We start from the raw sequence: 15,962 nt of genomic DNA, 5'->3' as shown, positions 1-15,962 counted from the left end.
ATAACATTGGGACTCAACACTCTGCACCCAGCCATCCTAGTGCCGCTGAGGGTGAAACAACAGTGTATCACTGACCCTGGGAAACCCCCTGAGTCTAACCCCAGAACCTTAACTCCCACAGTCAATTCCTGAGAATCATTAACCTGTTTTCCCTCCATAGGATAACATGGACACGTTTTCTCCAAAATGTTTCTAAGAGTGGAGTTTTGAAATCTAAAAATATCGCACAAATAAACAAAACGTGTTTACTTACCTGTTTCTAGGGAATGTTCCAGTGCTGAATCTAGGTATCCAAAGCGATACAAAAGGGGATGATGGATGGAGCGTTCGAGCAAACCAAACACTCACCCCCAGTCAACTGATCTGGGTGTAACCCATTACCATTCTTTAGCTCATTCCGCCACCCCAGTTCAGACATGGCCATATGCAAATCAGTCTGACCATGTGCCTCATGGGAACAGTCCAGCCTGAACTGCCAAGCCATGTCTTCCCTGGACCGGAAACATGCATCCTGGGACCAGTTTTGGGTTAATAACCCTCATCAGCCAGGCTATCTTGAATCCAGTGGCAAAGTGAGCAAGGGATTCAGGTCTGAGCATACCCTGCCAATTTAGGGCGAACAAAGCGATACAAAAGGCAATGATGGACGGAGCGTTTGAGCAAACCAAACATCACCTCCAGTCAACTGATCTGGGTGTAATCCATCACCATTCTTTAGGTCACTCCGCCACCCCAGTTCAGACATGGCCATATGCAAATCAGTCTGACCCTGTGCCTCATGGGAACAGTCCACCCCGAACTGCCAATCCATGTCTTCCCTGGACCAGAAATAAGTATCCTGGGACCGGTTTCGGGTTCATAACCCTCATCAGCCAGGCTATCTTGAATCAAGTGGCAAGGGACTCACGTCTGAGCATACCCTGCCAACTTACGGCGAACAAAGCGATACAAAAGGGGATGATGGACGGAATCTAGGTATCCAGCACTGAGTTAGAAAAGTAACACAAAAAGTAACTTACCTGCAATTTATTGTAGAAGCCCATTCATTTCAATGTACTGCTCCAAAAATCTTCCAAGTGTGGAGTCTTTAAAACTGAAAATATTCTTTAAAAATCATGCAAATTACCAAAATGTAATTACTTAGCTGTTTCTAGGAAATGTACCAGTGCTGAATCTAGGTATCCAGCACTGAGTTAGAAAAGTATAGCAAAAAGTTACTTACCTGCAATTTAGTGAAAAAGCCTATTCATATCATTGTACTTTATTTGCTAAGTGTTGCATACTACTGCTCCCTTGTAAATCAAACAAAGTACAATTTCTACTGCATACTTGAAATGTGTTCATACAAGTAAATGATTGCAGCGAAGTATTTTTATGCTCACCTGTGTCAGGCTTGCTTGGTTCTAGAAATAAAACAACAGTATATTTTTTTATACAAAAACAATTGGCCTAGAGTTCAGTTCTTGAGTGTGTGAATACATTTGCTGACTGAGTGTGTACATTAAATGCTTAACACTGTCCTCTTATACTGCCTTACTGCTCGACCAAGCTACCACTTTAGAGAGTAAGGTTCTATCCAACTTTAACCTCTGCCTACCTCTGGAGACCCTTGGACTCTATACACACTGTACCTCACTTTGGTGCAGTATACAGATCCAGTTTCTTACAATACCTCACTGTATCTCTCTCTCAATTTACATGTGATGTTGTTGCCCAGTGGAAAGAGCAAGCTGCTCTGGTAACTTTTTCAACGCTGGAGTTACACACCCGGATGAGGGCTATATAACTCTGCTGGGGTCTGTACTTCAGGATAGCATCTTCAAAGGTCAGAGTTATCACTACTTTTTTAACAGGGGATTTTAACACTCATGTGTAGGGACATCATGCAAGGAGGAGTGGAAGCTATGGGCTGTGCACGACAAGCAGGCTTACACATTGAACATACTCCCAAGGGTATTGAGCTTAACTCCATCTTGCTTGAATTGTATCTAACATCTGTAATGAATAAGCTGCCTCCGGGGGAAAAAGACATTACTCCCACCTTTATTGGGAGAGGGTGTGAGACCTTTATTAATTTCACCTTTGTATCTCTCCCCTTTTACTCTCTGGTTACCGATTTTTCTGTGCAGGCGAGTGAATGTAGTGACCACAACCCCATTTGTGTCTCAACACGCTGGACCTGAACACTCGGACACACCAAGGTGGGCGGGGGGGGGGGCTGGTGTCCCCCTTAAAGAGGTGGAAGCGGGAAGGAGTTTAAAGTGGGGGGGTATTGTCCCAGAGCTACTCCACGAGTCCCTTTTAACTGTAAGCACCCAGGTCCTGATGGTTCAGCGTGCTCCCAGGCTTCCAGAAACCTGAGATTGGCCTTGGGTGTTAAGCCCCGAGACCAGGTGGCGGTCAAAGGCCTACGAAGAGCATATAAGGCTGCCCTAGCCACTCGCGAGTCTGTCCTGAAGGAGGAGGCCTGGACCGATTTAGTGGAGTCTAGTACACTGCGTAATAGCTCAAAGTTATTGACAGCCCATTTCTATCTGGAAATAATGCTAATTTACTGGATGCCCAAATCACAGAGGACGATTGGGTACATCATTTCGAGGGTATCTTCCAGTCGGATACCCCTCCAATTGAGGGGCAGGAAAGGGTGGAAGGCAAGTCGGAACTTATTTTTACCACGCAAGAGGTGAGTGCCGGTATTCTGGGTCTATCTAAAAACAAGGCTCTCTCTCCAGATGGGATCCCGCCATATCTCTACATCGCCCACTTAAAAATCTGAGTGCCTGTCCTCACAGCTGTTATCAATGCTGCAGTCCAGGTTGGCCGCACAGATTCTTGGGCTTTATTGATTATAGTCCCGGCATTAAAAAAGGGATAACGGGACAGTACCTATTGTTATAGGCCCATTTCTCTGCTGGACTCTATGGTGAAGGTGGTGGGCCGCATGGTACTTGACACACTTGTATCATGGGTTGATGAAAAAACTTTTTATCCGATATCCAAAACGGCTTTCGTCCAGGTCGTTCCACTGTGGAACAGTGTTTAAACCTGTACATGGTTCTGAACAAATGCACTGTGGCTCGTTCCAGCCCCATATACCTAGCCTTCATGGACCAGTTCTCAGCATTCCACTGAATGAATGAAATGTGATTTATAAACGCGCAACTTAGCCCAGTGGGCGTCAAGGCGCCTAGCTCAATGTCTAGCTGAGTCAGCAGGTGGCAGAAACTTACTGGTAGGCTTTAGTGAAGCACCAAGTTTTAAGGGCCTTCCTAAAGAGATCCAATGAGGGCTGAGATTTGATCTCCAAAGGAAGTGTGTTCCATAATTGGGTCAATAGGTCCAAGCTGTGGCAGTTGATGTCCTCCATTGGCATTGACAGTAACATCATTTTATTCACTGTGATTAAACTGCGGTTGTCCGCTATTCAAATGACCTGAAAGTGTCCAGTCAGCTTGACATCAAGAGAGGGGTGCATTTTAGCACCCTTTCTTTTTAACCTATATATTAATTTCTTAGAGAAGGCCCTTTTGGCCACAAATGCGGATTGTCCCCAGGTAGGCAGGCATAGCCTGCCAGTCCTCCTATATGCTGACGACGCAGTCCTCTTGGCGAGGACAGCTAGGGGCCTACAACTTCGTCTGAATTCTTTTGCCCTTTTAATGGAGGACTTGGACCTGTTGTTTCATCATGCCAAGTCGTTCATTATGCAGGTGGGACCTCGTAAAGCTAAGCAGTTCACTTTTAAACTCTGACTTTCATCAATACCGAAGACCAATGTTTTCTCTTATTTGGGAGTTGTGTTTGACAATTCCTTGAGTTGGTGCCCTTTGCTTACTTGGAAAGGGGATATAGTGAAAGCTTTTGCAGCTGTTTTTAACTTTGCCAGCAGAGTGGGAGAGAAGCCAATAGCGGCTCTTTTGAAGATATATGAAGCCAAATATATTTCAAAGGTTAGTTATGGGAGTGAGATATGGGGCCACATTGGGGTAGGGGCAGTGCAAAGTGCTGAAAACTCTTTACTGCGATGGGCTCTTCCTGTCCCACAAAGCACCCCGTTTTATGTCGTGCACGATGAGTTGGGGATGCCTTTCCTCTCAGATGTACTGGCTCTCCGTCCCCTGGCGTTGTGGCTTAATATTTGGGCTAATTAAGAAAATATACTTAGCAAAGATGTCCTACGGGAATGCCTTTCACTTGACCATGTCTCAAGCATCCGATGGCTCCAGTATATAAGAGTTGGCCTCTCCAGGGTAGGTGGGAACTATTCGCTAACCCTGAGCGCAGATGTAAGAGAGACCTTTCTCTGGTCAAAGAGTGTTTTTTAAGAATGAGCTGCTGTGACAGAGAGGGAAATGAGCTGTGTAAGCCTAGTGTGCGTAAGTACATTGTGTTAAAAACTGTACCAACCAACAAACCTTATCTTCTAGGGCTTAAAAGCTTCCATGATCTTTTTCTATTGACCCGGTTTCGGCTCAACCTCTTCCATTACCTCATGGCACACCTTCGTGGCTCCCACAGAGGCCAGTGCCTCATGCCCTGTGGCTGCAACGGTGAGTCTCCTCAGGACAAGATGCACTTTTTTAATGTTTTGTAGTTTTTCTGCTGTCGCTAGAAAGTTATTTATTATTCCCATTCTCAAAAAAGCGGGTGTTAGGAGGGTGAGACCAGCTCTTATCTTTTTACAACTCCTCTCTAAAGACACTGGTTTGCATACGCTTAACTTTTTACGGGTCGCTGTTCAGGTCAAGCTGCGATTAACTTCTGTACTGTAATTCATGAATTTTTATCTTGTGTTCTGATTAACTTGGACATAAATATATTTGTCAATCTGTAACTTGGAAGATGTTTTTCTTTTATAAAACCGAATAAAGTTTGTTGATAATAATCACTAGGGGATTCATTTACAGGGTAGCATGGTATCCTTCACAATAACTCCAGGAGTCACAGTCCACACAATGTTCCCCCTACTTCCAACCTTACATGTACCCTAATCACCTGTTCTAACCTCTCCCTGCTGATGCCAGTGTGGTCCTCCGTCATCCTCCGTCATCCCACAGACCATATTTTTGGCCTCTTTGAAACTGCCCATACAATAAAAATGCTGCAGTTGTAAATACATATCAACTACCATTTGTTGTGTTTGAAACATTTTATTGAATAATAAAACCTAATAAACATAAGCTGATTATTAAAGCAAAACAAAACATCAGTTGCCATACACATAAGAGACAAAAGTAGTACATAAAAATCAACATACTGTAACACAGCATAGTTATGTAGAGCACAATTCCTAATTTTGGGCAATCCTTAAAGTTCAACAATAGAAACATTCATAAAGAACAGGAAAGGAAACAAAGAAGGTGGGATACAGTGATTTCATTAAATGTAATGCTTCCTACATATAGAAAAACAAATACTAATTATTTTCCTTGAGCAATAAAGTCCTCACATTAAAATACTAAGAGAAATATATTGAACAATGAACATTTCATAAGTAATTAGAATTCAATTTGAATATTTTAACCTCCTCAGCATTATTTGACTCATGATTACAACCTGAATGCTTTCTGGAAAGGAACCACCTCATGGGGTTCAAAATCACATCTTTTCCAACAATAGGATTCAAATGATAAACTTGAATTTCAATTCAATTTATGGATTTAGGCCATTTTGGAAATCAACAATTTGAAACATATACAAAATCCATACACTTTTGTAAAATTGTCTCTTAAACTGGATTTCCATCCACTTTTTGATTAAACACTTCCCATTCCAGCAAGCATCACAAGAACACTTGTTGTTATCTTCCCAATTAGTGATAATGTGAGATAGGAGTTGGCCTAACGGCTAGGGCGCTCAACCTCGGACCTGGGGATCTGGGTTCGAGTCTCGGAAACAGCGCCAGACATCCTGTGATTCTGGGCAAATCACTTAATCTCCCCGTGCCTAACAAAAATTAATATGTGTCCTCATGTAACATAGCTGGTGCTATGTAAAGCGCTCTGATACAAGATTCGGTTCGGGTCAAGTTCGCGCTATAAAAAACTCTGCAAAAAAAAAAATATATGTTTCGGCTGGCAACAACAATAAATACGTTTAGAATTTTACCTCCGAAAGCAAAAACATGACATTTCTGAATCATAATACACAATAAAATGTAGGAACAGAAGGGCATCTTTTGGTGTAGCATTCATTAAGGTTTGTCCAGGCTTGAAACTAGAATTCCTGAACTTTTGGATATTTAAATGACATATTTTAAAAGAGTTCTAACAGACCCAGCACAAGCTCCACGAAAAATAGAAGATGATTGAATTGTACTTAGAGAAAATGTGCTGATAAGTAGTCTATTGATATAAAATACAGTGGTCAGGCAATGCTTGTGGATCTAATCTATTCAGATTTTAACTCCATAGTTTGTTCAATAAATTGACTGAGCATAATACTTGAAGGTCCATCTCTCAGATCAGTTCTATTACAGGTTTAGTTGCGATAACACTAATAGAGATCATTGATAAATAGATTTTAAAAGCCATGGGTGGAATTGATCCTTGGTCTAAATCTAGATTATTGTCTGCAATAGAAACCAGTACAAACAGATCAAATCTAAAAGTATTGAATATGTTTATTATTGCGGTTTAGAGTAAACCCAGAAGACACACATTGTTCCTGAAACTCAGAAAATGTATCTAAAGATTACGATTACATCCTATTTTATGTCCAGAGTCTTGTGTAGCTGCTTTCCTGTTTAAGTAACAGAATTTCTGACATCTAGCTTTAATGTTTTGTTAAATATATTTGCAAATGTTGTCTTTAAGTATTGTGTGAGGGTTTTTATTTGATCAGAAGCAACTAAATAGGTATGTGCACCGGTTATCATTCAACTAACAATATTTGCAAACTTAATTTGGAGGAGATTGAGAAAAATTGCCTCATGTTTTATTGTTAAAACATCCACTGGTTCAGTCATTCACAGAGTTTGCAAATGCTAAACCCATTTTTGAAATGTACTAAGCCCATTTAACAATTCAGAATTTGGAAGGGGAATGTTAATAGTTTCTCTGAATATGTAATACATTGTTAAGGTATGTATTGAGCTTTGAAACTATATGTGGGCTGAAAAACAGTAACAGGAGGTAGTAACCCAAGGGGACATTTGTAAATCTGAAAGTAAAATGGGGTTCATTAAAAATGTCTTTATTTAAAAGCTATCACAGACAACGTAGTGTGTTGACACTACAAGCAACCACTTTGTACCAAATGGATTATCAGTATTTCCTATATTGCTAAAATTGAGTCTGTAATATTTTTGTAATGTCGTGTAAATAGTTGTTCCTGTTAGTTCCCATTTCAATATTGTCATGAAATGTGCCTATTCTTTTTGTCAAACATATTGAAATATCTTTATCACAATTTTTGGGACATTCTAAAAAGTGTTTTCACTCTTTAACTTGAACCTTCCTAAGAAAAATACTGACGCCAGTTCCTGGTTTCTCCTAGATCATTTAGATTTCTCACTAAAACAAGCACAATATTGATTTGAGAGAGGTGGTTACTGTAGTAATACGCACTGGGGTTAGTTTCGAAAAGACCAATATAGAACTTCCTTAAAATTTCGAAATAATACTTGGAAAAGTTTATGTTCAATAATTTCAGGTAATTTACTGATAAAGATATCAGATAAAGATCCCCTAATTTCTTATACTTTGTGGTATCAAAAATCTGCTAGAATTAACAGACTTCTCTTCTAGATAAATCCAGGTATGAGATGGTAGTAACTGCGATTATCAACTTTCTGTTATTTTAACACAATTTCTCAGTGCACAGAGTATTTTCCCTACATAGATCACAACATTTCATTCAATGGTCTGTGCTCGAACGTACAATGAAGGGGTAAAAATGGATTTCTACCACAATCAAGAAACCCTTGGGTCTCTGAGGATTATTGTTGCAAATGAAGACCTAGCTAAGATGAAATATCCCTTTAAAAGGAAGATTTCCGTTACCCACCATAGTTGGCATGCTTCCTCATTGGGAATCTCCTTACACCATGATACAACCCCCTCACTGAGAGGGAGGAGTTCAGGCATATTTTGTTATTGAGAAAGATATACTAAATACCACAATAATGAGCTCAGGGTAGTGGGGGCAGCAGAGTGAAAGTTAAAACTTGCTAAAGGGTATGTTGTTTACATTACTTGTACTCCCCTGGGCCAAGTTTAAAAACAGGACACTGTGGGAGAAATATATATGCACTGTTAGAGTCAATAAGAGGTCAACATGTTTCAGCCTATTAACCCTCCAAAGAGGTGTTTGCAGCATTCTTCAGGACTTAATCAAAAGTTCTGCTGCTCAATGTACTCAATCAATAACAAGCATTGTAATAGCCAATAGGTCTCGCCTTTGGGACCTTATAAGTGTTTAGCCAAGCAGATTCAGTAACGATGTGAAATAATTTCTATTAAAAAAAAGAAGACTATAAACTAACTAAGTGACTTTATAACTGGTTAATAGAACGTTTCTGGAGGTTTAGTATATATAAACAACTCCTTTTTTCTATGGTGTGTCATATAAAATTGATGCTCTAAATTTTGGTAAGAGAACACAATGTCAAAAAAAACAATACTGCATTTATATCAATTTACTTTTGAAAGCTTGAAGTGAAAGACAATTCTAAGTGGCATTTGGTTATGAGTAGGCGCTAATGACTATTTCCAGATGACAATGTAATTAGCATTTTTTGTATAAGATGTGTTAAAAGTATGGGTAGGGAAAATGGCTATTTTGGCCACAGGCTCCCCTTTCTATATGCATGCGCGTTTTAATTTGTAAAGAGAATCACAATTTGTTATGTGGTACACTGTAATGTTAGATGTATCTGTTTTACACTTCTGATAAGCAAGGGATGACGATGATTCATTTTTTCGTCCCTCGTTTTAAATGGATTCAGGTTGGAACAGACGAGGTGTTGGCTGACTTTACCTCAGAAAATGGTTGTTTCCCGCATGCTGCTTTCATGCGACTTAAATCCCTTCAGTGGAAGAGACGGCTGCATGCCTGCATATATGGCCAGATCAGTACTTGGCAGTGTTGGTTCTCCAGTGGGGCTAGAATAGAAGCTGTTAGAGGGCAAGGGCTTACCTTGCCATTGGTGCAGCAGGTGCAGTGGCACCAGGTGCCAGATGCTTTAAAGGCCCACTTAACCCTGATAACTGCTGTTTGTCACAGTTCAAACAGAGGCCTGAGGGGCCCACGGAACAATGATTATTGCTGTTTTCCACAGTCCAAATAAAGGGCAGAGGTCACATTTCCTTTCTTGCATTGGGGCCCAGGGCACACTGGCTAGGCTACTGGTTAAGGATGCAGTGGGGAAGAGGTGGCGAGACAGGTGGGTTATCTAAACAGCTCGACGATGACTTCATGCCTGGGTATTAAAGTACCTTTTATGGTCTCTTAGAGTTTTCAAAGTAGGAGTGATTGTCTCTTGGGATAGTATTATGTATAACCCAATTAGAGTCCTGCGCTCTACCCTAGTAGTGATACATCAGATGGATGCAGCCACGGACGCAAGCGCAGGACTGTAATTGGGTAACAGTGTGAGCGATGGCCATGCTAAGAGTAAGTGTAAATTCTGCAGCCGCTACAGGCGCCGGGGAGGAGGGTGGGCGATATGAATGTCAGCAGCCCTACATGCCAAGAACAGATGCATACTGGTAAGTAGCATATTCAGTTCGAGGCATGTGGGTTGCTGAATTCATATCTATAGCATAGAATATATAGCAGTCCCTCCATTAGCGGCGGCCGCCTGTGCCAGCTGCAGACGTTTGAAAAAGTGTTTTTAGAACAGCCTGCCCTACAGCTGCTTGGAGTGCACATCCACACAGTAGTGTTTCGTAAATGTGTGTGGGGTAGACCATGTGGCTGCTCTACAAATATCCTCTAAAGGGATATTTCCAAGGAAAGCCATGGTGGCCCCCAACTTGCGGTGGAGTGGGCTCTTGGGGGGGATCGTTAAAGTGCGCTTAGCCTTCTGATAGCAAATTTGAATACACTTAACGATCCACCTGGCTATACCTGCTTTGGAAATGGGGTTGCCCTTGTGTTGTGCGGAAAAGGCAACAAAGACTTCCTAAAATCTTTGGTCCTATCAATGTAGTACATCAAAGCCCTTTTGACGTCAAGAGTGTGGAGCATTCTTTAAGCCACGGTCTCAGGATTTTGGAAGAACACAGGCAGTTCAATAGTCTGATTGACATGGAACTGTGAAACCACCTTTGGAAGAAATTTAGGGTTAGTGCGCAGCACCACCCGGTTGGAGTGAATTTGTATGAATGGCTCTTGTACAGTGAGCGCCTGGAACTCACTAACACGTCGCAGTGACGTAATGGCTATCAGGAAAGCCACTTTCCATGTTAAGAACTGAATCTTGCATGAAGATAGAGGCTCACTGGTTAGAGGAGGCAGACCTGGAAGCAGAAGTCAGCCCAGGACCAGGGTTCAATTCCCGGCTCAGCGGGGTTTTGAGTCCTAAAATGTCCATGGACTCGACAATTCTTGCTCTGGTGCCTACTCGATTCACGGGTTCACACTCTGCGACTCTGGGCAATAGCTTGCTTTATCTCCACAACGGCCCCTCGCGGCGGGATGCCTGGCTTTAACCTTGCGGATACCCTGCCGGGGTTATCTCTCAGGGGAATACCAGGACGGGTTCCCCAAGCAAGCGCTTAGAAACCGCTCGGTGATTTGCGCTATATAAATTCCTGTACATTTACATAGAGGCTCAAAAGGTGGACCCATCAGTTGGGTGAGGACCACATTAAGATTCCATTCAGGAGCAGGTGGGGTCCTGGGAGGAATGACTAGTTTGAGCCCCTCTAGAAAAGCTTTAATGGCAGGCACTCGGAAAAGGGAGAGATGCTGCCTGTTTTGGAGATAAGCCGCTATGGCGGATAAATGTATCCGAATGGAAGCATATGCCAGATTGCATTTGTAAAGATGTAACAGATAACAAATGATGTTGTGCGTGGACGCATCAAGCGGGTCAATGTGATGGTCCACGCAATAAATGACAAACCGCTTCCATTTTGCTGCGTAGCATGCTCTGGTGGTGGGCTTTCTTGCCTCCCATATGATATCCATGCAATCAGGAGGCAAGTTGAGGTAGCCAAACTCTAAGACCTCAGGAGCCAGATCGCCAGGTTGAGCTGTTGCGGATCTGGGTGCTGAATGTCGCCATGGCTCTGTGTCAAAAGTCTGGGTGTGAGGTGCAGCCTTTGATGCGGTACCAAGGAAAGTTCTAGAAACGTGGTGTACCATGGTTGGCGTGCCCACGTTGGAGCAACCAGGATGAGCATCATCGAGTGTTGCTTTAGCTTTCGTGCCACCAGCGGTATCAGAGGTGCTGGGTGAAAAGCATACGCAAATCTGCCTGACCAGTTCATCCATATCGCATTGCCCTGCGACTGTGGGAGCGGGAACCTGGCGGCAAAGCTTTGGCATTTGGCGTTTTCCCTTGTGGCGAACAGGTATATCTCTGGATGACCCCACTGCTGGAAGTACGGGTGGAGTACTGATGGGTGTATCTCCCACTCGTGCATTTGGTGGCTGTACCTGCTGAGCAGATCCGCCATCTGATTGTCTTTGCCTGGGAGGTGTTCCGCCATGAGGAAGATGTTCCTCTGAATGGCCCACTTACACATGCTCTGAGCCAGATGAGACAACTGTGGAGAGTGCGTACCTCCTTGTTTCTGAATGTAGTACATGGCTGTCATGTTGTCCGTCCGGATCAACACGACTTTGTTGCACAGATGTACCTTGAATGCCTACATTGCCACGAAGATTGCCATCAGCTATAGGTGGTTGATGTGCATCTTCTTTTGCTGCGTTGTCCATAGTCCCTGCACTGTGTAGTGGAGTACCTGAGCTCCCCAACCCTGGAGAGAAGCGTCCGTCGCTAGGATGATCTGTGGAACAGGCTCCTGGAACGGTCGGCCCTTGCAAAGGTTGTGTGGATTCCACCAATGCAGAGAGTCGTATGCCTGACCGGTCACCAACACTAGGTCTTTTAACTGTCCGTGAGCCTGATTCCACTGACGTGCCAAGCACTCTTGAAGCGGACGCATATGTAGTCTCGCGTGCGGGACTATGAAGATGCAGGAGGCCATCATGCCGATCAACTGCATGAACACTCGTGCTGGAAGCGAGTGTTGCGGTCTGAATTTCTGTATTAGCAATTGAATGCTGTTGATCCTCACAGAATTTGGCTGTGCTGTGGCAGCCAGAGTATCTATCGTTGCGCCCAGATACTGCCGCACATGGGCTGGCTGAAGGTGTGACTTTGGATAATTCAGTGAGAATCCCAGATCGTGAAGAAGGTGAATGGTGTGGGACATGTTGGCAGCGCACTGCTGGGCCGACTTTGCTTGGACAAGCCAGTCGTCTAGATAAGGGTAGACGTGAACGTTTTGTCTCCTGAGGTGCTCAGCCACTGTTGCCAGGCACTTTGAATTGGTAATGCTGATTCTGAATGGTGAATCTGAGGTATTTTCTGTGTGACGGATGTAGTGGAATGTGAAAATATGCATCTTTTAGATCTAATGTTGCGAGGAAATCCCCCTGATTGAGCAACGGAAGAACCTGCTGCAGCGTGAGCATATGAAAGTGTTCTGAGAGAATGTACTGATTTAGGGGCCTGAGGTCCAGTATGGGTCGTACGGACCCGTCTTTCTTTGGGATCAAGAAGTACAGGGAGTACACCCCCGAGCCTCTTTGTTCCACTGGTACGAGCTCGATTGCCCCTTTTTGCAGCATGACGAGCACCTCTTGCTGCAATAAGTGCAAATGCTCTGTTGACATAGGACGGTGTTTTGGGGGAATGTTGGGTGGAGTGGACGTTAACTCCAGACAATAACCGTACTGGATAAGCTTTCTGACCCACCTGTCTGTGGTGATGGATTTCCAGACTGGCAGGAACTGTTGGAGTCTCCCCCCGACATGGTCGGGGGGCAGTGACAAGGCGTCACTGTTTGTTGGCGGCGGAGGATCGGGAGTTGTTGTTTCCACGACCTCTGCCCTTGGTGCTGTTTCCACGATAGCCGCCTCTACTCTGTTTGTTGTAAGAGGTTTGTGCACCACTTTTAGTTTACTGTGTTTGCTGGGACATCTGGCCTCTGGAAACACCTCTATTGCTTGAGCGACGAAAAGTACTACCCCGGAACTGCTGGGACTGGAGAGCCCCCATAGACTTTGCAGTCTCTGTGTCTTTTTTTATTTTTTCCAGGGTGGTGTCCACCTCAGGTCCAAATAAGTGATCAGGGTTTCGAGGCTGATTTAGGATGGTAGTTTGTATCTCCGGCTTGAACCCGGAGATTCTGAGCCAGGCCTGACGCCGCAACATTACACTTGTGTTAATGGCCCTGGCCGCAGTGTCCGCTGCGTCCAGTGCACACTTAATAGAAGCATTTGAGATGAGTTTCCCTTCTTGATTGAGCATCTCTGCTGCCACCTTATACTCATCTGGCAAGTGTTGTAACAGGGTTTCAAGTGTATCATAATGTGCCCTGTCATATCTGGCCAAGAGCGCCTGCGTGTTAGAAATACGCCAGATATTGGCCGCTTGAGCCGCCACCCTCTTCCCTGATGCTTCTAGCACTTTAGATTCCTTGTCAGGGGGAGGAGCATCACCAGTAGTTTGTGAATTCGCCCTCTTCCGGGAATTAGAAACAACCAGGGAGTCCAACGGCAACTGTCCCTTGATGTAGGTAGGGTCGCCAGGTGCCGGCTTGTCCTTTTTTTCAATTCTGGGGTTTATAACCCTGGCACGTGTGGGTTCTTTAAAGATGTCTGCAGCATGTTTCGAGACACCCTTCAGCATTGGCAGAATCTTGACAGTCTTTTCAGAGGTGGAAAAGGTATCAAAGAGAAAGTCCACTTCAATAGGGTCAGCATGGAGCTGGACGTCATGATTCTTAGCAGCCCTCTCAATAAGTGCATTAAATGCCGCAGAATCCTCAGTAGGGGAGGTCTTGACAGTATATATACTTGAGTGTCCGGGGCAGTTTGCGGATCCCTTGGGTCCCCAGCATCTGCCCATGTGTCATGGTGATCCTCAGGATCAGTGTCGGCAGGGTAGTTGTACTCATCATCGTCCCCTTCCCCAGCCTCCACATCCGAGTAAGTGGGCGAGATTGGAGCAGTGTCCTGAGCACGTGGAGTAATCAGTTCAACAAGAACTGGGGAATCCGTGGAAGCCTTCTTCCTCTTCAAAGGAATAGTGTAGGACTCCATAGGCTGTGCCGGTGTGATCTTATGCTTGTAGATGGAAAGTTTACCGGTGTCGGCGTCGATAAATTGTTCCGACTGCTCCTCCAGTAGGGGTTGTCGATGCTTTGTGCCTACAACTGCAGGGGTAGGCTTCGGCCCCGTGGACACCTTCATGGACGCCTCGACGACCGGCCTGGGCGCGAACGCCTTCGGCGCCACTTTCGGCGGCAGCGTGAACTGAATCGACGCCGTCGACTTTTGCTGCTTTGCGGCAGGCTTCGGGGTGGGAGTATAGACCGCGGAAGCCTTGTCCTTTATGCGTTGCAACGAGTCCGACACCTGCTTCGTGAAGGATGCGGACGGTTTCGTCGACCCAACAGGCGCTCTCGATCCACCACCATGTGCAGACTCGAGAGCAACAGTACTTTCGGCCTTGTCCGGCCGACGCGCAGGATCAACAGCTTTTGTAGCTCCGAGTCCTTTGTCCGTGTCGACGGCTTTCGGCGCCGACGGCTTCAGGTCGGCGGCCTTGACAATCGGTTTCGGTGCCCCAGTCCTCGGCTCGATGCCCTTGAGCTACTTCACCGGTTCGACAACCTTCTTTGGCTTCGTCTGCGCCGACAGGTCCGAAGACGTGGAGCCGACCAAGGCGACAGGCGCTTTCTGCTTCGACGGCGCCTCTACCACTTTCGGTTTTGTCGAGACTGAAGCTTTCACTTTCGGTTTCGATTTGACTAATGGCGGCTCCGTAGAAATGTCCGTAGCCGGGCCCGGAGGCGAGACCGTGGATCTGGGTGCAAGATCTTGGGTAAGGCCATGTGGCGATCCCTCGACCTGAGCCTTAGTTATTGTTCGAACGGGGCATAGCTCTTCACCTGAGCTATCTTCCGTGGTCCCATAGGCCTCATTGTCGTCTCCTACCTCGTCGACGATGTCTTCTGTATCGAGCATTTTGACGTCTGCGTCGTAGTTGGAGTCGATCTCTGCCGCTGGAGTTGAAATCGGCTCTCGATCTTCCTGCTCGTCTGCATCTTCCCCCTCGAAAATGTTCACCGGGTCAGGGGCCGTCTGCTGGGCCTCCTGGCGCGCCACGCGCCGAAGTCGAATCGTCTTCTTGGAGCGAAAACGAGAACAAGCCATACAGTTGGCTTCATCGTGATCCGGCGACAGGCACTTGTTGCACACCGGGTGGACATCGATGTGGGGATACTTCGAGTTGCAGACGGGGCATCATTTGAACGGGCTCCGTTCCATGATGTGTCGTCGAATAAGTCTGGTTGCGTTGACTGGGCCTCGAGCACCGAAGAGCCACGTGACTCCTCTGGATGTCCGACTCTGGAACTGAGCCGGAACAGAGCTGGGCACCGAACGCAAGACAATACCAACGCTTTAGGAAGGCCTTTGGGCTGAAAAGAAAGTTACTATCGATTCCGAACTTGAGTGTTCAAATATGCATCCGAACCCAATGGCGGAAAAAAACAATCTGGGGATGGAGTCGATGCCCATGCGCACTGTAGTCCAGGGGAGGAGCCACCTATCTCGTGATACTTCGAAGACTCTTCCAGGACAACAATGTGCAATCATCCGGACCCAACACTAGGCGGCGATCTATGCTATAGATACGAATTCAGCAGCCCACATGCCTCGAACAAGAGGTTTCTTATTGTATTGGATTTGGGACTATCTTACATGAACAAGGTAAA

General features: G+C 45.1%; 1 protein-coding gene across 1 annotated transcript in view; it reads right to left on the bottom strand.

Moving 5' to 3' along the window:
* The window catches only part of LOC144823168 (uncharacterized), a 103,450-nt gene that overhangs the window by 76,552 nt on the left and 10,936 nt on the right, over positions 1 to 15,962 (bottom strand). The gene's annotated exons all lie outside the window — the stretch shown is intronic.

This window comes from Lissotriton helveticus, chromosome 1_1 (genome assembly GCF_964261635.1).
Source record: "Lissotriton helveticus chromosome 1_1, aLisHel1.1, whole genome shotgun sequence".
Lineage (NCBI taxonomy): Eukaryota > Metazoa > Chordata > Amphibia > Caudata > Salamandridae > Lissotriton > Lissotriton helveticus.
Note: the sequence above shows the minus strand (reverse complement) of the source record. Positions and strands in the feature narration are given on the sequence as shown.